The 27,107-nt window shown below is 42.4% G+C and overlaps 1 protein-coding gene and 1 long non-coding RNA gene across 2 annotated transcripts in view; one reads left to right on the top strand and one right to left on the bottom strand.

Moving 5' to 3' along the window:
* The window catches only part of SEMA4B (semaphorin 4B), a 161,729-nt gene that overhangs the window by 15,743 nt on the left and 118,879 nt on the right, over positions 1-27,107 (top strand). The gene's annotated exons all lie outside the window — the stretch shown is intronic.
* LOC142468700 (uncharacterized) lies at positions 1,357-8,485 on the bottom strand. Its single transcript, XR_012788852.1, has 3 exons — positions 7,145-8,485; positions 6,312-6,710; positions 1,357-5,014 (listed from the first exon to the last, which is right to left on the bottom strand). It is a non-coding gene; the product is annotated as an uncharacterized LOC142468700 (long non-coding RNA).

The raw sequence follows: 27,107 nt of genomic DNA, 5'->3' as shown, positions 1-27,107 counted from the left end.
ACGGAGCAGTGCGGCAGTTAATTGACCTGTCAATCACTGTTGCTGCCAATCTCTCCCCCCGCATCTCCCTTTCTCTATTTCTCTCCCTCCCCTCCCTCTTCTCTCTCCTCTCTCTCTTCTCTCCCCCCTTTCCCCCCCCCCTGCCCTCTCTTTCTCTCCCTCTTCTCTATTTCTCTCCCATCTCTTTTCTCTCCCCCTCCCTCTTCTCTCTCCCTCTCTTTCTTTCCCCCCTTTTCTCTCTCTTTCCCTCTCCCCCTCTTCTCTCTCTTTCCCTCTCCCCTTCTTCTTTCTCCCTCCCCCGTTGTCTCTCTCTCCCCCTCTTCTTTCTCTCCCACTCCTCTTTATTTCTCCCCATTCCTCTTTTCTCTCTCCCTCTCCCCCTCCCTCCATCTTCTCTCTCTCCCCCCCTCATCACTCTCTTTCCCTCCCCTCCCTCTTCTCTCTCCTTCCCTCCCTCTATCCCCCCTCTTCTCTCCCCCTGCCCTCCCTTTTTCTCCCCGTCTTCTCTATTTCTCTCTCATCCCTTTTCTCTCCCCCTCCCTCTTTCTTTCACCCCTTCTCCCACTTCTTCTCTCTCTTTGCCTCCCCCCCTCTTCTCTCTCTCTTTCTCCCTCCCCATGTTCTCTCTCTCCCGACCTCTTATTTTTCTCCCTCCCTCTTCTCTTTCTTTCTCTCTCTCTCCCTTCCTCCCCCCTCTTCTCTCTATCCCACTTCTCTCTCTATCCCCCTTGCCTCTTTTTCTCCCTCCCTCTTCTCTCTCTCCCACCTCTTCTCTCTCTCCCTCGTCTCTCTCCTCCTCTTCTCTCTCCCCATCTCTCTCCTCCCCCTCCTCTCTCTATCCTTTCTCTCTTTCCCTCTTCCCTCTCTCTCTATCCCCCTCTTCTTTCTCTTTCTCCCCTCCCTCCTCTCTCTCTCTCTCTCTCTCTCTCTCTCTCTCTCTCTCTCTCTCTCTCTCTCTCTCTCTCTCTCTCTCTCTCTCTCTCTCTCTCTCTCTCTCTCTCTCTCTTTCCCACCTCTTCTCTTTCTCTCCCACCTCTTCTCTTTCTCTCCCCATCTTCTATCTCTCTCTATCCCCCTCTTCTCTCTCTCCTCCACCTCTTCTCTCTCCCCATCTTCTCTCTCTCTTCCTCCCCTCCCTCTTCTTTCTCTCCCCCTCTTCTCTCCTCCCCTTCTTCTCTTTCTTTCTCTCCCTCCCTCCCTTTCACAGTCGCTCACACTCACTCCCAAACACACACACTTCCAGCCCCTCTTCCCCCTCCCCTTGCCACATTGTAATTGAGAGCAGGGCTGGGCAGAGTACAAAAGTTCTCTGACTAGCTCTGCCCCCCCCCCCCCCCCCCCGTCCTCATGCACCTTTGCCTCCTGATCCCCAATGGCCTCAGTGAGCAGTGTGGCACTTACTGTCAATCACTTCTGCTGCCAGTCCCAGCATGCAGATCCGGCTGTGATGTCGCTGGGGAACATTGTTGACAGTGCAGCTATGATTGACAGGTCAGTCATCACTGCGTGGTGGGTGGGATTTAGGTACCCCGGATACAGTATCACTAGCAATAGTTCCATTTGGTATGAAGTGGTACTGCACCACTAACCTCCGGGTTTAGTACCTGCTGATAGTGGTTAATGGTAACATTGCTGAATAAGTCTGAGAGCTGTTTTCTGGAAACTGACTGCCAGATTGCCACTGTTCATATAGAAATATGCTGGAAAGACATTCAGTATTGTGTAAATGTGCTGAACAAAGAAAAGCAGGAATATATTACAAAGGCTCCAGTGTGAGATTCCAGCAGAGAATGAGCAATCTTCTGTAATTTGCCCAATGGTGTCAGCAGTGAGGACAGGTTGCTAAGTAATTATGTTAGTTTCCCTGTAATATGAACATTCTGACAACAACAGGACAAGAAACGGAGTCTAAAAGAAGGAATAAAGCGTTGCTCTGGGCTCGTGTATTCATGCATTTTTCTGTAAAATAAATTCCAAAAAATCCTCAAATATCAATATTGCATATCTTTACGGTACCTTCTCTTCTTCTATCGCTCTGTGGGGGAACCCCAGGACTCTGTCCTGGGACCTCTTCTCTTTCCTCTTTACACACTCTCTCTAAGTGATCTAATCACATCTCTTGGGTTCAAATATCACCTCTATGCTGATGACACACACTTTACTTTTCAACCCCTGACCTTACACCTGCTGTACAGACCAAAGTCTCTGAATGTCTTTCCACTATATCATCCTGGATGGCCCTCTGCCGACTCAAACGTAACATGTCAAAAACGGAGCTCCTCATAATTCCTCCCAAACCTGGCCCTTACGATCTCCTTCTACATCACTGTTGGAAACACTATTATACACCCAGTAGCCCAAGCACACCGTCTAGGGGCCACACTCGACTCCTCTCTCACATCCTCCACTCACATTCAAAATATAGCTAAAACCTGTCATTCTTTCCTCTGCAATATTACAAAGATACGCCCTTTCCTCTGTTGCTCGACTGCTAAAACTCTGACTCAGGCCCTCATTCTCTCCCGTCTTGATTACTGTAACCTCCTGCTGTCCGCCTTCCTGTCTCTCACCTGTCTCCCCTACAATCTATCCTAAACGCTGCTGCCAGAATTACTCTACTCTTTCCTAGATCTGTCTCAGCATCTCCCCTCCTGAAATCCCTCTCCTGGCTTCCAATCAAATCCCGCATCTCACACTCCATTCTTCTCCTCACTTTTAAAGCTTTACACTCTTCTGCCCCTCCTTACATCTCAGCCCTAATTTCTCGTTATGAACCATCCAGACTCTTGCGTTCTTCTCAAGGATGTCTTCTTTCTACCCCCTTTGTATCTAAAGCCCTCTCCCGCCTTAAACCTTTTTCACTGACTGCTCCACACCTCTGGAATGCCCTTCCCATCAGTATCCGACTTACACCCTCTGTGTCCACCTTTAAGACCCACCTTAAGACACACTTGCTTAAAGAAGCATATGAATAGCACTGTGGATATTCTGAACACATGATACATAAAGCTTGGCCCTCTGCAGACGCACTTACAGAACTCCCTCCTACTGTCTCTGTACGTTCTCCCTACCTACCAATTAGACTGTAAGCTCCTCGGGGCAGGGACTCCTCTTCCTTAATGTAACTTTTATGTCTAAAGCACTCATTCCCATGATCTGTTATTTATATTATCTGTTATTTATTTGATTACCACATGTATTACTACTGTGAAGCGCTATGTACATTAATGGCACTATATAATTAAAGACATACATAAATACATACATACCAGGACCCGATCCCAGAGGGAAGGGTGTAGGAGGAATCCCATATCAAACAATGGGAGGCAGACCTAGGTGAGCCAATGGGCCCTGAGATTTGGGGGGACATATGGAAGGCCACAGAATCAGTATCCATGAATACTATTATTGTATTGTATTGTATGTCTTTATTTATATAGCGCCAAAAGTGTACTCAGCGCTTCACAAAGAATAAAGTACAGGGAATTATAATAATACAGTAAGTGCAGCAAAATCAGACAATAGGAAAGGAAATCCCTGCCCCGAAGAGCTTACAATCTAAGATGTTTGATGGGAGACTTACAGAGACAGCAGGTGAGGGAATAAGTGCTGTGTATGGCAGTGCTGGCCACAATGGGTGGTAGGAGTGGCCGAGTGTGGATTTGTAGCCATGAGTGCAGGCTGTTGGGATGCTTAACTTGTGGGGTGAGTTTTCAGGTTAGTGAGTATTAGATCAGAAGGTTAACACCATTTACAGGGGAAAAGATGGCAGGGATGCATGGATGCGTATGCGTATATATATGGTGTGTATGTCTGGGTTCAGGCCTAGGGGAGATCCCCAGCAGCAGGAAGGAGTAGATAGAGGGTGTGAATAGAGGATTTGTGTGGGTGTTTTTTATTGAAGGGTAAATAAGTTGTTGGGAGAGAGGTGTATAAATAATGGTGCAGTGGAGAGTGGGGAAGTTGGAGAGAACAGAGATGTTCACAAAGGAGTGAGGAAACAGTAAACAGAAAAAGCAATGGGGAGGGCATAGTGAGATGCAGGAGGAGAGACAGGCCAGGTATTGGAGGATAGGAAGAGTACAAAGAATCAGAGCATTTAGACAATCAAGTTCTCACAGCTGTAGAGTTGTTGTGCAGAGTCAAGATCTTCCTCCAATCTTCACCTCCAAATTAATCTCCAAAATTATCTCCACACTTTCAATGTTACACTTTAAGATGTTACACACAGCCATATTTAAGGAGAACAGCTATAACCTACTGGTACCTGACTCCGGCCAAATTGAAGAACATGTATGGCCAGGTGTCTCCCCTCTGTTTTAGAAGGTGCAGTCAGGTTGGTACATTCCTAACTCTAATATGTGGTGGACGTGCAAACATATTAAAAAAAATGTTATGACTTTCCAACTGCTAAACAGGGTACTGGGAATTTCAGCGACACAGGACCCATTGGCGGCTTTACTAAACAATCCAAGATATTCCCAATAGAGAAGAAAAACTCTCTCCATATTCTGTCGACAACACAGTGTACCGTAGCGGCTACATGAAAAACAGCCGCATGCCTCCAAATGGTGATTGAGAGAATATGGCAAACCTTATGCTGTGAGATAATGACAGCGATTCTTAATGATTCCGTAGAGAGGTTCATAGCAGTCTGGGACCCGTGGTTGTATAAGATAAGAGAAACAGGGACAGAGACAATATGGGTGATAATTAGTGAAAAAAGGCGCTAATATCGCAGCGTAACCAATAAAGTGCTAGTCACAAAAAGGCAATATAATATTAGTGATAAATACAAAAAAATATTAGTGATAAATACAAAAAAGTCCTGTGAAACAATGTCCCATTAGCTGCCTAACAAGTCCTGCTGACTGTCTCACAACCAGTTGGAATGTATGAACAAAACAGACCTTTCTGGCGCTGGGATTAAAGGAAAGCACAAAATGTCCTTATAAGTCTTTTCTATATAGATCCGGATCTTTGAAATTCAGATGAAGAACTTCCACCTCAGGAGCTAGGAGACATAAACAAGATACACAACATCCTAGTGCATTATCCTTAGGGTGTAGAAATGACTAATATAAATGACTGATATAAATCAGGGATATCGGCAGAGGAATACATTTAATAAGAAAAAAGACTGCATATAACAATCTGCTTAAAAAATGTACACTATGAGGCGCATGCGCGATGGAACGGAGTATGGCTGCATGAGATAGTTGCTCCGCTCCCCGACAGCAATAAAAGCGTTACAAGGCAACACCAAAACCACAATAAAAAAAGATAAATCACCAAAACAGACCCCGGAACACACAGGGATGGCTACAAAATCCCAAAAGAAGAAGAATCTAAGATCTAAGTACAGCGGCAGCGATTCCAGAACGCAAGGGGTTAAAAACATCGCAAGATGGAAACTAGCCCTGCTTCCGGATTTCGTTAGCCCTGGGGATTCCAGAACGAATCCCAAAGAACCAGAACAAACTTTTTACATTTCAAGGAAATAGCGGGCTGGCAACTTGCGCCCCTGCAAAAGGACTGCAATTTAAAAGACTTTATTTCTGTGTTTTTCGTTCACTGGACCATTTATTTATTTTATTTATTTATTTATAAAATATTTTACCAGGAAGTAATACATTGAGAGTTACCTCTCGTTTTCAAGTATGTCCTGGGCACAGAGTAAAACAAATAATACATGGTTACAAATACAGTTACATAAATGAACAAGGTATACATTTATATACAAGACATTGCATGCACAGTTAAAGAAAATATATATTATGAGCGTATGAAACAGTTACAGACCAGATTAAAGTGTGAGACAGCCTTAGATTTGAAAGAACTTAAGCTGGTGGTGGATATGAGAGTCTCTGGTAGGTTGTTCCAGTTTTGGGGTGCACGGAAGGAGAAGGAGGAACGTCCGGATACTTTGTTGAGTCTTGGGACCATGAATAGTCTTTTGGAGTCTGATCTCAGGTGATAGGTACTGCATGTGGTAGGGGTGAGGAGCTTGTTCAGGTAGCTGGGTAGCTTGCCCAGAAAGTATTTGAGGGTGAGACAGGAAAGGTGAACTTTGCGCCTAGACTCTAGTGATGACCAATCTAGTTCTTTGAGCATTTCGCAGTGATGTGTGTTGTAGTTGCATCACTTTTATTTATCCCATTCCCCCATTTAAGTAAGTGTTTTATTAAGTGTTTTCTGAAGGGGATACATGTTTTTCTCTCACCCACATGACAGCTATAGCGGAATACACTACTTCTTTGTGTCTGTAAGGAATCAGGGAACATGTCCCCTGCGGCGTGTTCCCTCCTTACCTGCCGCTTCTCAGCATCCTGCGCAGCTTACAAAGCGCGTGCACCCACGCAGGGCTTTCACTGCTCCCTCGGAGCTGGGCTTCGCCCCCCGCCTGCGACGCGCGTGTGCGCAGGAGCAGAACACAATTAGAAAAATCTGTGTAGGAAAGGGACTTCAAAAGCAATGTCTGGTACACTGCCAACCCCCTCATTGCTAGATAAAAGAATAACAACGTGATTGTGCTGCTGGAATTCAGAGCGGGGACCAGGGATTTCATGGTGAGCATGCAACTGCTGAATTAGGGCTTCTGGGTAATGAAGATTTGCAGTCAAAGTTACTCAAGGTCTCCATTCATCCATGAAAAGTGGACAGGGAACACGTTATCAGGGTTGAGGTACTGATCAGCTACACATGTCCACCTGTCGAGCAAATAATTGTACATGTACAGGTCATTACAGTACATTTCTTACAATTAAGGTTTATTTAATGACATGATGCTGTCAGGTATTAAATAGGATTCTTCCACAGTAAAGGGAGTGCTGATTTCACTCCATATCCATGTAAAAAAATGAAAGAACACAACATAGTGCGACCAGTATGCAAACAGTAGTAGTATATGGGACTGTAAGACAATTTAACTCACTCTTTGTCCCCAGCAATCATGCATTACAGAGAGACTATCTCTCTCTGAAACGAGCAACCAACAGTTGTCAATCACAGTACAAGTGAGTATTCGGATGGGAATTCTTCCTCCTCCAACCAGTATCATGCAGGAAAGACAGGGACTCTTATAGTGTAGTATGTCCCAAAATTGTATTAAAGAATAGCAGTATACAAGATAGAACGCACTCACATTTTGCATTAAAACAAAAGGGATTGTACGAAATCCCAATCCTCTCGGCGTCTCAGTACCCGACGCGTGCACTCCTCTCATCCGTATCAGTCACTTCTGGTGTACACAGCAGTGAGGGCGGAAGAGATGTCACGCTTGGTCTCTGGCTGCCAGGATCACCCACACAGGACACAGACTAAGATTCTATGCGTTTCGTCATTCGTCTTCCTCAGGAATCTTTTCTCTCAATAGTGTCTCTTGATTTATATAGCGTAATTCTCTCATGATTTAAATATCACCTGATGCAACTGAATTAATTACTCTCAACATGCCTATGGTAACATAATACCAATCAATGATGGTATGTAAATATATTATTAGCCCCTAAGACCTCTTCATATAATAATAACAGAAAAAAGTATTCTAATAATTTTATAATGAGATCGATAATAAACTCACCACTCAGAAACATAGTGGTGACTCAAATTTAAGACATATTTCCAACAAGACATATAAAAAAGATATGTATATATAAAATGTACATGCTGTACCATAACTTTTAATTAAAAACATCATATACAATAAATAACCTATAAAATAGAGGCGCATTAATGAGCGAATCAACTAATTGAACCTAAAAGAAGAAAAAGACAACAAAAAAAAGAGAACAGAATAAGTACATAGCACCTGTACTTCAATATCAACAAGGGAATTAACACGTTCTAAGTACCACAGGAGAGTGGCATCTGAATGGGACAAAAGACTAAGTATTAACAATTGGATATCTACTGCCTTAAATAAATGCCCCGATATCAATACTAACATTTAATCCACAGGGGACCAAAGTGCCTAATTTATATATCCAATATGTTTCACTTTTGGCCAAATGTTGGATCCTACTACTCCCTCTCCAGTGGGCAGGAACATGTTCAATTCCCTTAAAGATTAGTGATTTGGGGTCTGAGTTATGGTGTATACTATAGTGTTTTGACACATAATTTGTTAATATACCCTTCCTGATGTTTCCTAGATGTTCTAAAATTCTTACCCTTAAGGGTCTTGAAGTTCATCCTACATATTGGAGGCCGCAAGGGCACTCCAATATGTATACCACGAACGTGGGTTTACAATTGATGTCGTTTTCTATTTGAAAGATTTCTTGAGTTCTATTTGATTTAAAAGTGGTCTTCTCCAAATCTTTATGAATACATGCTTTATATATAAAGCAGATGTGGTGCCTATATTTAAAAAGGGAGCTAGATCACACCCGGGGAATTACAGACCTGTAAGCCTGACTTCAATAGTAGGGAAACTACTTGAAGGTTTAATACGGGATAATATTCAGGAATACCTAATGGAAAACAAAATTATTAGTAATAGTTAGCATGGATTTATGAAGGATAGATCTTGCCAAACTAACCTTATTTGTTTCTTTGAGGAGGTAAGTAGGAATTTAGACCAGGGTAATGCAGTTGATGTGGTCTACTTAGATTTTGCAAAGGCTTTTGATATGGTTTCACACAAGAGGTTGGTGTACAAAATAAAGAAAATTGGACTCAGTAATAATATATGCACCTGGATTGAAAAATGGTTAAAGGACAGACAACAGAGGGTTGTCATAAATGGAACTTTTTCAGGTTGGGCTAAAGTCGTGAGTGGAGTACCTCAAGGATCGGTACTGGGACCCCTGCTTTTTAACTTGTTTATTAATGACCTTGAGGTTGGGATCGAGAGCAAAGTCTCCATCTTTGCTGATGATATTAAATTGTGTAAGGTAATAGAATCAGAGCAGGATGTAATTTCTCTTCAGAAGGACTTGGAGAGACTGGAAACGTGGGCAGGTAAATGGCAAATGAGGTTTAATACAGATAAATGTAAGGTTATGCATTTGGGATGCAAGAATATAAAGGTGACTTACAAATTAAATGGAGATATATTGGGGGAATCCTTGATGGAGAAGGATTTAGGAGTGCTTGTAGACAGCAGGCTTAGCAATAATTCCCAATGTCATGCAGCAGCTGCAAAGGCAAACAAGATCTTATCTTGCATCAAACGGGCAATGGATGGAAGGGAAGTAAACATAATTATGCCCCTTTACAAAGCTTTAGTAAGACCACACCTTGAATATGGAGTACAATTTTGGGCACCAATCCTAAGAAAAGACATTATGGAACTAGAGAGAGTGCAGAGAAGAGCCACCAAATTAATACAGGGGATGGACATTCTAACTTATGAGGAGAGGCTAGCTAAATTAGATTTATTTACATTAGAAAAGAGGCGTCTAAGAGGGGATATGATAACTATATACAAATATATTCAGGGACAACACAAGGAGCTTTCAAAAGAACTATTCATCCCACGGGCAGTACAAAGGACTCGGGGCCATCCCTTCAGATTGGAGGAAAGGAAATTTCACCAGCAACAAAGGAAAGGGTTCTTTACAGTAAGGGCAGTAAAAATGTGGAATTCATTACCCATGGAGACTGTGATGGCAGATACAATAGATTTGTTCAAAAAAAGGTTGGACATCTTTTTAGATGGGAAAGGTATACAGGGATATACCAAATAAGTATACATGGGAAGGATGTTGATCCAGGGATTAATCCGATTGCCAATTCTTGGTGTCAGGAAGGAATTTATTGTTCCCCTTAATGGGGTTTTTTGTTTGCCTTCCTCTGGATCAATAAGTAAGTATAGATATAGAATAAAGTATCTGTTGTCTAAATTTAGCATAGGTTGAACTTGATGGACGTATGTCTTTTTTTCAACCTCATCTGCTATGTAACTATGTAACTATATGTATATAAAGCAGCCAAAAAACCCCTTTAAGTTGGGAGCTTTGCTGAAAATTGTGCGAGGTCTCTCTCTTCCCTCAGCACTGGATCATTCTTCAGAATGTGCCAATGCTTATTGATAATTTTCTTTATTTCAGTGGCCTCTCTATTATATTCAGTAATGAATTACATATTGAACCCATTTTGTTCATTATATTTTATTTTAATTTTAGTTCTAATCATCTCATTTCTTGGTATCATGTTGGTTTTTGTCATTGCCTCATTTATGATGACGTCATTATAATTTCGTTCCTTAAACTTATTGACAAGAAATGCAGACTGTACTGTATAAACACTGTCATCAGTACAATTAAGCTTGATTCTCCTCAGCTGCCCATATGAAATGTTTCTTATCCAATTTCTATCACGACAGCTGGACTCTAGAATATAATTGTTGGCATCTACTTGTTTGAAGTGTGTTTTTGTTCTATTCTTTATATATATATATATATATATATGCCTCATACTGGCCTTGACAAAGCATTCAAGAGCGAAACGTGCGCATCGGCACATTCAGTCACGTGCACGCGCGGAGCCTACACTTACAAACGCTGATTAGAACTCTGTAAGGGAGCATTTTGCGTGGCTCGGCTCCTGCACAGTTTATGCTCCTGCATGACCCATTGTCTGACAGAGCCCCATGTGAGGGAGAATACCTTCATATACTGGCAAATTGATATTTGTTCAACAACTAATAGGGACATACTTACCACTTCTACATCTTATATCTATACCCTATACACGTTAGAATAGTCCTACCCTGGGGCTATTTACTGTAGATATAGTTTGTAGTTACATTTTGTGGTGTTCCTCTCAGAGAGCTTTGATACTATCACCCTCTGAGGTGCCAGCATTATCACCATATTTGGAGAGGCAGAACACTTACTAGTTGCAGGGTTCTTTATTCAGGGAACATGGAACCTATATACTTACACAGTTTACTGCCTAGTTGAGGTCTCCTTGTCCGGTGAGACCAGTTGTCTCAACAGTGCCTCTATTTACCAAACAGTTGATCATTACAAATAAGTATAGTGTAAGCATAGATCTGATACTCAGAGATCTCTGCCTACATGCTCATTTGTGTTATTCACACAAACGGATATACTTGCCATATGTTATCCTATGGTCCTGGCTGTAGCAGTATTTGGACCATTAACTCTGTGTGTAATATTGGTACACATCTGACCTCGAGTGCATCAGCTATTACTACCTGAGCTTTTGGCCTGCAGCCATAGCTTGTGCTGTGCAAGGTTGGTTTCATGTTAGTGCACCATATATCACTTCCCATCACTGTGGGCATTACATATATGGTTGTATACTATATTCTCCCATTTACCCTATTTCCCTATGGGGTATCTTGATATAGATATCACTAGGGCCAGTGAGTATATTTTACACTGGACATTACTCTGATTGAAATATGGGGTTAATTACCTCAATAGGATTTACAGTGCGCTGCAATTATTGTTTAATCATCATTTTAAAACCCGAAATTGTAACATATGTTTCTAATGAATATTATATTTTAACCTCCAATCATCTCACTAGGTGATGGAGTGCTTATATTGGGATTCTTTTCTTTCTAGTTCTCTATATTTATTACAAGATCCAAAAACATCACTTCTCTTGTACTGATGTTAGATATAAATTTCAAGTTTAAATTATTCGTATTAATAAACATCAGAAATATGCTGTGAACTCTGCGCTCCCCTTACTGTGGAGTAATACTATGAAGATATAGGGCCTCATGCAGTAAATGTATACAAAAGAAAAGGAGACCTAGTATATCAGCACTCTATCAAGCTAAATGTATAATTATTTGATTAAAATACTTTATTGGTGAACAATGAATAAAAAAATGGGCTTTAAAATAAGAGTGTGTGTCAAACAGCACGTGACTGTAATCATTCGTAACTTAACTAAAGGTAGTTAAGTAGTGTATACATATGGAGATCCTGGATAGATATTTAGGATCTGGTGCTATGTATATAGCCTCCTATAGGTATGGAGATAAGTCCGTGATGTACCCACCACACAGGATGTCAGTCCTAATGTACATGTATATTCTTAGAGCGTGTATATATAGGCGCTCTGAATCAATGGTGACATATATGTGGTGTACATGTATAACATCTAAGCACGGCAAAGTAGATATCTGTATGTGACTATCTGTGGACGTGTGACTGATGTTGTGGTCCCATTCAAACACTGGAAGCTACCTACCATAAGGGTAATACCTAATGAGGCGCTCCGTGAGTATAGCCCCTAGAGCCAAATAAGGCAAAGGTCTGCAAGTATAGAATCAATATAGTGATTTATGTGGACACCTTCTAGGGGTACGTTGAGTAATGCCTTATTGCTCTAGAAGTGTAGACAAGATGTATCTTGGCTATGGGACTAATGAAGGGAATATTAAAACATCCTAAATAGAGTCACAGGCAGCTGCTCATATATATATCCTCTGCACTAGATATATATATATGGTTTGTTATATTCTATTCTATTGGCTGCAGTGATACACGGAGTGTATATCATTTACCCACACAGACCCCCTTATACGGGGAAATGTTGGTTGGGGAATCTGCTCACCCCAACAATGTGCAGCCAGAACTGTGCTAGAGGTATGAACAGATAATGGTATGAATATCTGCAAAGGTAATAATAGTATATACCAGGACCCATATACAACCACCCTGTCAGGGAAGTGTTAAAAGGGTAATATGCAAGGGAAGCACACACAGGTGGCTGATCAGTGAGGTTATTCACGGACAGAAATCCTTGAACAAGGAGTATAACCCCTTTTAGCCCCGTAAAACCAAATAGCAGGTAGAAGTAACCGTTCTCCAATAGAGCTCCCTTAATAGGGTAATGGTTTCAAACAGTAAGAGCTAATAATCCTAAGGGTTACACCAAGGATCGGTGAAGTCAGCCGACAGCTGGAATTGTGCTTCTCACATACCGGCATAGAACAGCTGATTCAGGCTCAGCCGGTGGCAGGCTGGTCAGGGTATACCGATAGCCCACACGGGCCCCCTGATCAGCAGGTAGGCAAGATCATACACAAAGGGCAGATAGAACACACAATACAGATATCTGACAATGCATTGTCCCCTATATCAGCGCTGATCATTAGTATATCAGCGCTGATATGATCGAGGACAAGCCTAACTATAAGGTGAATACAAGCACGGTCCCTATGTTCAGAGAGATCCTGCAGTGTTATATGAACACGCAGGAGCAAAGTTTCAACCGCACGCGGGGCGCTCTGAATACCACAGCTGAGAGCAGTGTCAATGATAGCTGATTTCAAATGTAATGATTCCCGCGTTTGGAGTAGGTAAGTTGCCTTACGAGTGAACGCTTCTTCAGGGCACGTGAAATAATGAAACCATTACCCTATTAAGGGAGCTCTATTGGAGAACGGTTACTTCTACCTGCTATTTGGTTTTACGGGGCTAAAAGGGGTTATACTCCTTGTTCAAGGATTTCTGTCCGTGAATAACCTCACTGATCAGCCACCTGTGTGTGCTTCCCTTGCATATTACCCTTTTAACACTTCCCTGACAGGGTGGTTGTATATGGGTCCTGGTATATACTATTATTACCTTTGCAGATATTCATACCATTATATGTTCATACCTCTAGCACAGTTCTGGCTGCACATTGTTGGGGTGAGTAGATTCCCCAACCAACATTTCCCCGTATAAGGGGGTCTGTGTGGGTAAATGATATACACTCTGTGTATCACTGCAGCCAATAGAATAGAATATAACAAACCATATATATATATCTAGTGCAGAGGATATATGAGCAGCTGCCTGTGACTCTATTTAGGATGTTTTAATATTCCCTTCATTAGTCCCATAGCCAAGATACATCTTGTCTACACTTCTAGAGCAATAAGGCATTACTCAACGTACCCCTAGAAGGTGTCCACATAAATCACTATATTGATTCTATACTTGCAGACCTTTGCCCTATTTGGCTCTAGGGGCTATACTCATGGAGCGCCTCATTAGGTATTACCCTTATGGTAGGTAGCTTCCAGTGTTTGAATGGGACCACAACATCAGTCACACGTCCACAGATAGTCACATACAGATATCTACTTTGCCTTGCTTAGATGTTATACATGTACACCACATATATGTCACCATTGATTCAGAGCGCCTATATATACACGCTCTAAGAATATACATGTACATTAGGACTGACATCCTGTGTGGTGTGTACATCTCGGACTTATCTCCATACCTATAGGAGGCTATATACATAGCACCAGATCCTAAATATCTATCCAGGATCTCCATATGTATACACTACTTAACTACCTTTAGTTAAGTTACGAATGATTACAGTCACGTGCTGTTTGACACACACTCTTATTTTAAAGCCCATTTTTTTATTCATTGTTCACCAATAAAGTATTTTAATCAAATAATTATACATTTAGCTTGATAGAGTGCTGATATACTAGGTCTCCTTTTCTTTTGTATACATCATTTCTTTACCTAGTAAGCACCACAACGTGGTTTATATTGTGGCGGTGCGGGAGTTCCCTTTGTGGGTAGCCCTCATGCAGTAAAGGCTGAAGGAAGAAAAAAAAACCGGCAGGACTTTTAAATCGCCATTTTGGCATTGTTGCTATTGTAGAGGGAGAAAGGGGGTGGCCCGGTATTAAAGGGGTTGCACCCCATATGGCCATCCCCTGACCTCACCAGGGAGACAAGGGGTTAACTGGACTGCGGTCCAGGGATGTGGTTTGCACCTTGTTATACCATGAAAATGTATGTTCCCCTGTTCCCATGTTTCACTATAATGTCAGTGTCTGCACCACACACACACTGGGATCCATCCGGGAGGGCAAGGGTTAATAGTTACATAGTGATTATAGCCCTTTGTGTAATTTTCCCGCCTTTTCAGGCACCATTTTGCAGAGTCCCATAGGTCGCCATTGGAGCTCCATGCTTTTCAATGGCGGATCTAGCTGTTTTGGACCTGTTTCCCTCGAAGACCAGCAGGTGGCGTCCGAGAGGAGGAGCGGCGGTTTCCAATTGTAAGTCAATGGGCTCATTGACTTCAATGGAGATTCCTCGACTGCGCTTTCCAGGAACGAGTTGGCAGCCGTCCAAACCACAAAACCGCAAAGCGGATACTTTCTCTGAAAAAGAGCTTTGATCACTGATTAGTCAAGTTCAACGTTAAGTGGCGTAAGAATCTTAGGATCTAGGGCACCCAGAAATAAAATTCTTTTTGCCCCTAGTTCCTAGGCCCCCCCTCACTCGACCACCACCGGGTCCCCGAATTCAGGACCCCCCGGAAAGGGTCGTGCTGATAGAGCGGGTCGCGCCATAGGTTCCAATGGCGGCGGCAGAAGCAGCCCAAGAAAACGACTAAGTCAGAAACGCTACAAACCATAAGCCCATATCTCCGGTTCTGGCGGGTCCAGAGGGCCAGGGTTTGGGGTACCTGTAGTCACTGCTCCGGCATGGCTGCAGAACCATCCTTGACCCTCTCTGACCAACCCGACGGAGTATGGACCACCTTAAAGGTTCGGGAGTTTTTCCCATAGACTTCAATGGCGGCCAGTTCCCATTGACCGGCTATGGCGGAGAAACCCCATAGGCTTCAACGGCGGCGATGCCCTGTTGAAAGTCTATGGCGGCGGACTCCCATAGCCGCCAATGTAGGCAGTTTACCATTGAAAGTCTATGGCGGAGGAGCCCGTTGTTTTCTATGGGGATTTAGTGAAAAACCATGATTTAATTTACAGCGGAGATTTTTGTATTAATATAAGAAACGGTTTAAGTAGTATTTTTGTATCTCCGGTTCCGAAGGTTGCAGCGGGCTGAAACTTGGATCATATGGTGTCCCAGTTCCGGCATTGAGAACTGGGCAGTTTGGACCCGCTGAACCCAACAGAACCGGATATTTTAATATGTTTATATTTCACCTTTAATGTTGTATCCCAAGGCAGGAATAAAAACCTGCGGAGATTCCTTTGCACAAAGGGAAGCAGATGGTCAGAGGGGCGACCCAATGTCTAGAGACTAAGTACTGTTAAAACGATTTTGCCACCCTCACTGTTTACCTGAGGGCGGATACGCCTCAAACCAGAGCGGTCTGTGAGTGTCATATTTTACACCTTCAAACAAGGGATATCCTGCCAGATATTCCATTTGGTAGACTGGCTGGCATCCCTGATGTAAATGTGGGGCTACAGAAATGAGACCCTCAGGGTCCTAGTGCACATGAGCTACCTAGCGCGCATGAGCTACCTAGTTGGGGGCATGAGTTAAAATATGTTCCCACTTTAAAGATTGGATACAGGTTATTGTTATCCAATAGCCTGTACTCAATGTTAAGGATAGGGTTACAAAGATATATAAACTGTGGTAACCCCTATATCCATTGTCTTCAAATACCATCTTGATTGTTACCTGATTGCTGGAGAATTGCTATCTGATACTTCTCATCCCCCAACCCCAAGTAATTGTTACTACCTTGCCTGTTAATTGTACTATATTGCTGTGTTCAACTATTTAAGGAATAAATATACTTTATTATATCTAAGCCTCGTTCAGTTCAACCCAGTTATTTGGTGTATTATTATAGCCTGTCACAAAGCTACTGTCACAGCTATCACGTATGCAGAAAGGCCCGAATACCAGTGATAAAAACATTTGCAGAAATGGCGAGTACCCGCTGGTGATAGGATCGGCCCTCCGAAAAGGCCTTACCCGGCGAGTTCTGTCTGCTGCAGAGAGAGAGAGACGTTTTTAGTATTAAAAACACAAATTTAAACAATTTAAAAATTTGTTACAATAGCGGCTATCTGCTATTGTAATGAAGCTACTTTAATGTAATTTTTATTAATAGTGTGGTAATATTTACCATTATAGCAAGAAACGGTGAAGGAATAAAAAAACAGGACCAAATAAAACACATAACATTGCCAATTAAAACACATTACATAGCCAACTAAATACATAACAAATGGCAATAAAACAATTGAATGGCACAGTGGGTACATGATGTCCATATAATATGAGCATGATTTAACCCTGCCAGTCAATGGTCAACGGTAAGAAAAAAAAAAACAATCACAAACAATCTCCTACCACAATAGGAGATTGTTTGTGATTGTTTTTTTTAAAGTTGACCATTGACTGGCAGTGTTAAATCATGCTCATATTATATGGACATGATGTACCCACTGTGCCATTCAATTGTTTTATTGCCATTTGTTACGTATTTAGTTTGGCTATGTAATGTGTTTTATTTGGCAATGTTTGTGTTTTATTTGGTCCTCTTTTTTATTCCTTCACCGTTTTTTGTTATAGTGTTATATCCTGCCCATATTATATGAGCATGATGTACCCACTGTACCAGTGAATGGGTCCAGGGTGGGTATAGTAGGTCCGGGGTGGCTGGTTAGGCCTCCCATGTGGGTAGCGGGGCAGGGTGGGTTAACCCTTTAATTACTATAGCGGTTATTAAACGCTATGGTCATTAAGGGGCTAGGAGACATTAGATTGTATTTATTACTGTATGTACTGTATGCTTTCTAGCAACAGAGGACATGGCCCTGCAGTAAGCTGATGAGAACGCCCTTCATATTGCATTGGGTAAGTAGAACTGTTTTTATTTACGCTGCATGGCTAATATTGTGTTTAATAATGGGCAAATAATCTATTATCCATATCTGGATAATAATAATTTTGCCCATTACTGTACTGTATGTGTTTGGGGGGAGCGGGGGGGAGCGGGGGGGAGCTGTATTGATTTTAATGTAGGCCATGTTTATTTTTTAAATACAGGATTGGTACTGCAGGCCAGCGGGGACCCACGAGGACCCCCGGATGCCCACGGGGATCACCCGAGGACCCATGGACACCTGCGTGGCGGAACCGGGGACCCCTATAGGTTAGGGTTAGGGACCCCTAACGGCCTGTGGTATTAATCGTGTGTAAAAAATTAAATATTGGTTTTACAGTATGGGAGGGCATAAGGGGTGGGCTGTGTATTGGTGTTTATTAGATATTGTAATGGTTTATTGGTGGCCTAGGAGGTGGGTAGTGGGGCTGTTGTATGTATTTTTTTATTGTGGGTAGCGGTGGTGGGTGAAGAGGGTATTAGCCCCAAGCATGGGTGTTTAGGCCTATCGGGTGGGTAGCTGGAGGGATTACGCCCTTCATTACCTTAGCGGTATTAACCGCTAAGGTAATGTAGGGGTTAAGTCCACGCGCAACCCCTCCGGAAGGCCTAAACATCCACCAAGGGCCAAATACCACCTTCACCCATCCCCGCTACCCACAATAAGCATGGCACTGGTGGTTAACCCCTTCATTGCCTTAGCGGTTAGCCGCTAAGGTAATGAAGTTGCCTGTAAGTGCATTTTTCATGCATCTGATTCATGCCAGGGGCTCCGGTGCTGGTATTAATGGATATCAGCCCCGGAGTCTCCCGGCATCAATCCGATGCAGGAAACATGCATTTCATTTTCTAAGTGCCGTCTCGCCGCTCATCGGCAGCTTCTCCCCACCTTCTTGCCAACTTTTTGTGGCGGGACGATTTGGAGAAGAAATCTCAATTCTAAAGTGGCGATCAGCCGTGATAAGCTGATCGGGGTTTATAGAATTGAGGGCGTTTGAAAACTGGCGATCAGTACCGAAAAGTGGTTGATCGCCGCACGTCTGCCGATTTATTTATTTATTTTTTGGCAACAAAAACCCGGCGATTTTTGCTCTTATCGCCAGCTTATCAGGGCTTACTGAACCGCTGTAGGCTTTTTTGGCGAGAAGCTGTTGATAAGGGGCTTATCATTGCTTACTGCATGAGGCCCATAGACCCAAGAACAGTCTATAAAGGGTTTCTGTTTGAGCGGCTTTTCCATTAATATATCACTTGCACTGTGGGGTTTCTTTATGTCACATTGGTTACTATTATTGTATATTAATTGTTCACTTTCATTGATTCCCTTTATTTGTACAGTATATATGACTTATGCAGTAGCACTATATTTAGTATAAGGGGCCGCTGCAGCCGACGCACCCCCCCAGAAAAATCCCAGGGGGTGCGCCCCCCAGCTTGCACACTCTGGTCTAGGCTACAGAGACAGTACATTCAGTTTCTGAAGCTGACCGGACACGAATCCTGGGTCTTTATATGCCAGCAATGCATTAGGTATTTATGTTTCCAGTCTTCAGAGTCACATAGAGGATTATGTCGATAAGGTGTTATGTACCAATGTAACCACAATCAGGACTGGTTTAAAAAGAGTTTTTTCATATGCAGTCTCTGATAATTACCCTGTTAGTCAACTGTGATCATATGTATCTTCTGCACTGTAAGCTACTTGATTGGCCAAAGGAACTCCGTTCCGTATCCAGATGGATCAAACAGGAGAAGCTTAAACTCACAGGGGACTTGCAAAGTACAAAACATGGTACACACCTTTATTCATCCATCAGCTGTAGTCACGGAAGAATCCATCGTGGAAGGGGTTGAATGCCAGGTGAGATGCAGACGCTTCAGAGTCTCTCAGGTCCTGGATCTACGTTTAGTCTCTGCCTAACTGTCGAGCAAAAGGGCAGGGTGCAGAAGCTCAGGGTGCAGCAGCTCAGGGTGCAGCAGCTCAGGGTGCAGAAGCTCAGGGTGCAGCAGCTCAGGGTGCCAGTAAAACACAACCACTCTATGCATTTCGTAGCGCGCAGTCACTTCATCAGGAGTGTTAAACAACCGTCGAACATTATTTATGAGACTTCTTAAAGGACTAGTAAATAGCTACCAAGCTAAAACCACTAACCAGTAATTAGTAACTTGTTCATGAGGATATCATTCATACACATGCTGGTATATAATTAGAATAATTGAAATAATTAATTCTATATGCTAATAAGTATATGCCAGTGTAACGGGTTTCCCCCCCAATCGCAGATTGGCCCCTCTAGGGAAATACTACTCTGGTTACACATGGCTATAGTGTGGTGCACCTGCTGGCTTACAGGACTCCTGAGTCTCCCGCTTGATGGTGTTACGGGGAATGGCATCAGAACAGGCTTCTGGGGACATACCCAGTACGTACTCACGGTGACAGCACCTCCATCTATTGCAGGCCCCAGGATATGGGGTGGAATCCCTGGAATAGAACGTCCCCCTCAGGGATGAGAGATTCCAGTCTCACAACCACTTCTTTATAATCAGGAACACTTTATTGCACCAACAGCTTACACTGGAGCAGCATACACAGCAGTACAGGACACAGGAACACAGTAACACAGGAGTTCTCCTGCAGGAGGACCTGGCCTTACACTCCCAGTCAGGGCCCTGGAAGCAGGCCTAGCTCTTCCACTACCCCCTATCAGAGTAATGGGAACAGTCTACCCGCCTCTCCCCTAAGGGAGGCCCCACAGATTGGCAGAGCCCTGCACAACTGGGTTTGGTGACTGAGCTCCTCTCAAGGTAGGAGCAACTGAACTAAATCAGGAAGTGCTTCTCCCTAAATCACATTCAGCAAGATCCCGCCCCTATCCCTTATTGGACACAGACAGAACTGCACTGCCTTATCTGACTCAGAGAGCTGCAGTGAGTGGGGAGAACCCATGATGACTCCTGGCAAACTTACCCTTACTGAGTGTTACTGCCAGGAGGAGAAAGAACTATAGCCCCAAAACTACCCAGGGCTACACCAGTATGAATCACCATAAAGCGCTTGGTGCGAAACATGTAGGTGGTTTGTCGTAGCTCCGTTTTAGCATGATCAAATAAATATTTTATACGGATGTCACCCCCTCTCCATTCATTCGCATGGTGGTGCAGTGAGAAAAGGTTACCATGTAACCTCAAATACTAGAAAGTAAGGACAATAATGATTTTTAACACCAAAAAAGCCGACATAAACCAACATAAATATTGCAAAATATCCCCCCAAAGCTTTGGTTTACACCAGAAATTACACGTGTAAAAAATTGCCAGCCCAATCCAAATGGAAGCGGAGCCCCGTCCCCCTCCATTCTCAGAGTTTCGGGTACCGGTCATGTCACGTGATCGGTCCAAGAGCAATGACAAGGGTCAGAATTCTGGTGGCGGTCTGGTGCTGATGGACCCCCCATCACTGTAAAGGGGAAAGAAAAAGCAGAGAAACTCGTTACCTCCTAGTTCTATCAGATTTCAACAGTGGCTTTCCAATCGTAAAAGGTTACGTTTCCCATGATGAATACACAAAAACAAATCTAACTAAAACCTCAACAAAGCGCTAGACCTAAATTTTGCAATAAAAATAAAAATATTACAAACTATGATAATGAATAGTGCATAACAAACTATGATGTATAAATCCAAGAGTGCTACCACGTGTTGCTGTGTATTGAACTCCGTCGCTGTTTCCCGCACTCAGCTCCAATCAGGGTACAACCCCTGAGGAAGTGACACGCTGTCACGAAACTAATAGGCAGGAGGAGCCAATTCACGTTGCCAACCAGGAAGTGTGCAGCGAGCCTCAGAGTCACGTCATTGGCACACGCTCGGCGACCCGCGACTAGGTAGCGCAAGAGCAGACGTGCAGCAACTGAGACTCAGCCTGCACATGTAGCGGACGGCATAAGTGTCACATTTTAACCAGGATACAATGTAAGTGTATCTTTGTATATTGTTGTATTTTAATTAAAGCCTCGTAGATTTGCACAATCTTCCCCTTCTGTTTATTCTGGGGACACTGATTGGAGCTGAGTGCGGGAGCACAGCGACGAAGTTCAGTACACAGTAACATGTGGGGTTCGTGGAGCGGTGAGAGATGTGGGCTAAAGCACACCTTCTGTCAGCTGAGTCAGATACAGGTGTATCTTGTAAGTAGGCATTTTTACAGTCTATTAAGCATCTTTTTGCTTGAACATTACATACTACACTATGAAGTTTTTTTTCTTGTATGCTTCGCACTAGGATTGACCTTTCCGAATAAGAGGATCTTTAACCAGCAAAGACCCAGGATTGGCAGCATTTCAAATTGACACTTATTTGTGGACATTTGTGGTGGACTATTTTCATCAAATAGTGCAATAATCATTGCGTTTGTAAGGTACTAGCGCCGGGAATGTCTTTTTGTAATTGTATGTTCCCATGATGAATATTGAGTCATCGCACAAACCGTGTGAGCACACAGGAAGAGGGGGCAGGTGTTGGCACCTGATTTTGCTTAGTAGATGTTTCACATTTGGGAGGAGTTAGATAGTCAGTGACAAGTAGAATGATTCAGACTAGTCAGGGCAGAGTGAAGAAACCTTACCTTTTCCAGTCTTGGGATCAAAACTAAGGAAATGACCAAATCTGGTTGTAGACCCAATATGTCTGTCCAATCATTACCATAAATCTACACCTATAGTATTAATTTCATTGTTTCAGTGCCAGAGGGACCAGCAACCCGTGATTCAAGTTCCTTAAAAGAATAAAATGGTCAACAAGTTTTTTATCGTTCAGAGATAGTGTACACCTTATATTTTATGTGTTTTAATTGTTGGTAACATAGCTGGAGCTATGAGAAAATAAGTCTATTTATATACTATTAAATAAGAATGGGTACGTTCGTGGGTTTGAAATTCAAACTTACCAAATTCTAAGTTTCATAAAATTGTGAGTTGAACAGCCGATACCCTTCAAAGACTTATTTTTGCATTCTTTTTATTATTTTTTAATAAAATGGGCACATGTTTTGCACACATTTTTGACAACATTTCTATGATTTTTAAACTTAAATTGTTTTTTTTAATCTAACACCCGTAACAAGTCCCACCCTTACTATTAACCCTTACACTACCAGTGCAAATGAATGCTTTGCTCGACACCTGCTTTTACTGCAGATGTTACTTTCAGTGAAACTAGATTATAGAAAACTGCTCTCATGAAAACCTTTGTCACATAGTTCTGTGTCTGATTAATTTCACCATGTCACATCTTTCTGTGACCGTTTAAAGCCGCCTAGGTCGTAAACACAAAACATCCCCTCGCATAATGAATCAGGGAGTTGGAGAGGGCTACGTTTCAAAGCACCAAGGGGCCTATGCAGAGAGCAGCGCTAGAATAAATTGGAGAGTTTAAGAAAAAGTAGCTTTAATGGAGAGTTTTTTTCTCCATATGCAGAAAGGTCATAAAACTGCATTTAGAATCCTGTCTGCATATGGAGAGTTTCAACCGGCGATATGCGCGCTGTTGAAACTTGTGGAAAAAAAGGCGCGGTTTTTTTTTTCTCTCCCCCACCGGCCGCCGAGCTCCAGCTTCTTGCTGGCGAAGCAAAATGTTGAAAATCTCGCCATTTTTTTGGCGCGAACAGCCACTAGATGGCGTTCGCGCCTCTCTGAATACGGGCGTTTTCAACACTGGAGAGATTTAGGTTCTCACCAGCCGCGCGGCGAAATTTGTAAAGGGAAAAAAAAAATGGCGCTTTTTAATAAACTCTCCATTACCTGCCTTTTTCAAGCTATACTTCGCCAAAAAATGCCGCTTTACCTGCTAGCGCTGCTCTCTGCATGAGGCCCCAAGTTTCTATTTCACTTACAAAGGTTTCTGGTTAGCAGTCGTCAACAAGGTAAAAGGGTGGCAGGTGTCACAATGAAACAGTTTAGGGCGCAGACAATTTAGCTGTTGCAATCACTGTTGGCTGATGCTAAATTACAATGTATCTATTTATTTTATAAATCTGTTTATTTGAAATCCGTATTGCCCCAGTTTTGCACTTGAAAGACTTACATACTGTATACTGTATAAGCACATACAGTACATAAACCCCCAGAAGCCTATATGATGGCAACTCATGTAACGAGTCTCTTTCCCTCTGTGAATGTTCTACTCATTTTGTGTTCAAAAATCATGATTCGAATGTCTAGCTCTATGTTACCATGGTAATATTTAGACTGCACTGGGCTCTAAAGAGACCTTCATTTTAACCCCCCGAACACTTAATATTTCAGAAGTGTATATCCTGAATTAGGCATCAGATTTAAAAAATAAAAACAGCTTTGGAAAGGGTAAGATGTGATCTCTTAAAGTATAATAACTGAGTATATGACATCTAACAAAAGAGAGAAGCCAGAAGAAAACAAACCCCTACAAGTCTCACTTTAAACAATACATTAAAAATACTTTATTTATTTTATTTATTTATAAAATGTTTTACCAGGAAGCAATACATTGAGAGTTACCTCTCTTTTTCAAGTAAGTCCTGGGCACCGAGTTATGATGACAGATACATGGTTACAAATACATAGTTACATTAAGTGAGCAAGGTTATAAATTATATATAAGACATTCCATGCACAGTAAGATAATATATTATAGGCGTATGTAGCAGTTACAGACCAGATTAAAATATGACAGCCTTAGTTTTGAAAGAACTTAGACTGGTAGCGGCTGTGAGAGTCTCCGGTAGATTGTTCCAGTTGTGAGGTGCACAGTAAGAGAAGGAGGAGAGGCCGGATACTTTGTTGAACCTTGGAACCATGAACAGTCTTTTGGAGTCAGATCTCAGATGAGCAGTGCTGCATGTGGTAGGGGTGAGGAGCTTGTGCAGATAGACGGATAGCCTGCTCAGAAAGTATTTGAAGGCAAGACAGGAACGCCCTCCTACTGTCTCTATACGTCCTTCCTATCAACCAATTAGATTGTAAGCTCTTCGGAACAGGGACTCCCTTTCCAAAATGTTACTGTTATGTCTGAAGCACTTCTTCCCTTTATGTGTTATTTATATTATTTGTTATCTATATGATTGTCACGTGTATAACTGCTGTGAAGCGTTATGTACATTAATGGCGCTATATAAATAAAGACATACATACATACATACATACATACATACATACATACAAGAAAGGTGAACTTTGCGCCTAGACTCTAGTGATGACCAATCTAGTTCTTTGAGCATTTCGCACTGATGTGTGTTGTAGTTGCATTGGAGGACAAAACATATACAGCTGACCCCGTTATAACGTGGTGCTCGGGTCCACATAATGAGACCACGTTATAACCGGGATCGTGGGGGAAAAATGGCCGTCGAAATCAGTGGTTGCGTGTCCGCCAGAGGGGGAGATCTGGAATAACTCTCCCAGCATTTTCAGACCCGGCGGCACAGCGGCAACCCCACACAGGATATACCCAGCATCTGGCAGCTTTCTTGTCTCCCCGCTTCAGTTGTCAGCATCCGGCTGACAGATCAGCCTGAGAGCCAGCTTCCTTAAATGGACAGTGTGTGTGTGTGTGTGTGTGTGTGTGTGTGTGTGTGTGTGTGTGTGTGTGTGTGTGTGTGTGTGTGTGTGTGTGTGTGTGTGTGTGTGTGTGTGTGTGTGTGTAACCCCTTCAGTTCCAGAGGGGCCCACAACATAGTTTGAAGCGAGTACCATATAGTGCTATAAAGAGGGACGGGAGTGCCATTGTGTAACAAACTGGTATATTTAGGGATGTTTAACCTTCTAGTATAGGGGAGGATTGGGAGGTGCCTTTGTATAACACACTGATATATTTAGGGGTGGGGTATTATCTCTGCTTAACACACATCTTGGGATGTGGGTGTTATATGTGTATAACACACTGGTATAGGTACTGGTGGGTTGTTACCTCTGTATAACACACTGGTATATGTATAGATGGGGTATATAGGTATAGATGTATTTTTTTACCCGTGTATAACACACATGCCCTTCTCTTCCCGTTTCTTTGACTTTGAGTGCCGGGCCCGCGGTGCTGATATTCTTGCTTACCCCCCAATGGTTGCCGGCGGTAACAGGTCCAATACCCTGCACTATGTTAAGAACAATCAGATAGTCCAGGTCAGTGTGTGTGTGTGTGTGTGTGTCTGTGTGGGGAGGGAGGTGGCGCCAGCAGCAGCAGCAGCAGCAGCAGCAGCAGCAGCACGGACATCCCAGACTCAAGAGAGGTAGAAGATCTTTGTGTGTGTGTGTGTGTGTGTGTGTGTGTGTGTGTGTGTGTGTGTGTGTGTGTGTGTGTGTGTGTGTGTGTGTGTGTGTGTGTGTGTGTGTGTGTGTGTGTGTGTGTGTGTGTGTGTGTGTGTGTGTGTGTGTTTTCCATTCTTCTTCCTCCCGTGTTGCAAATGTTCCAGTTCTGCTTCATACATCAAAGGTTTCTGTCAGTTACTACTTCCCATATGATTAGGCTATAAATATAATTATTAGTTGGTATTAAGCGATAATTTGCCTACACGTTTAAATTATAAAAGTTTACAAATGAATAAGGAGCTTTTATTATTGCTTAACCAATATTCACCATAGACAAAGTTGGTGAAATAAATAAATATAACAGCATAATGGTTTTGTAAGTATAAGTAATGTCACACAACGGTCACATAATTGGTATCACTGAAATTGGTGAAAGAATGGCACCATCTTATATATATATATATATATATATATATATATATATATATATATATATATATATATATATATATATATATATATATATACATTTTTCTTTATTACAGCTAATCCATAACCTTTTTTTTACAGTGAAATATAATAAATTATTGTATTGGCTCAGTGCTTGTTGTGAACATGTTTGCATACAGTACAACTCACAATTTAATACAAAAGAAGAATTATTGTACAATATTGTCACGGTAGCTTATGACAAGATATAATGAACACCAAATATCTGGGTTGAACTGAACAAGGCTTAGATATAATAAAATATAATTTATTCCTTAAAAAAGGTGAACACAGCAATATAGTACAATTAACAGACAAGAAAGTAACACTTACTTAGGGTTGGGGGATGGAGAAGTATCAGCTAGCAATTCTCCAGCAATCCGGTGACATTCCAGGTGGAATCAGAAGTACAACTAAAAACTGTAGGGTTGACACAGTTTATATACCTGTGTAACCCTATTCTTAACATTGAATACAGACTATTGGTGAACAATTATCTGTATCCAATCCCTAACGTAGAGACACAGATTAACCCATGCCCCCCAGCAAATTAGCCCATGTGTACTGGGACTCTATGGGTAGCCTCATAATTAAATTAGGGGCAACGACCAGTCTACCAAATGAAGTATCTGCATTGTTTGTAGGTGTAGACATAACACTTACAAACCACTCCAGTTTGATGATTCTCCACCCTCAGGTAACAATTAGAGTGGCAGAGTCTGT

Source organism: Ascaphus truei, chromosome 18 (genome assembly GCF_040206685.1).
Source record: "Ascaphus truei isolate aAscTru1 chromosome 18, aAscTru1.hap1, whole genome shotgun sequence".
NCBI classification, from domain to species: domain Eukaryota; kingdom Metazoa; phylum Chordata; class Amphibia; order Anura; family Ascaphidae; genus Ascaphus; species Ascaphus truei.
This window is presented reverse-complemented; position numbering and strand designations above follow the sequence as displayed.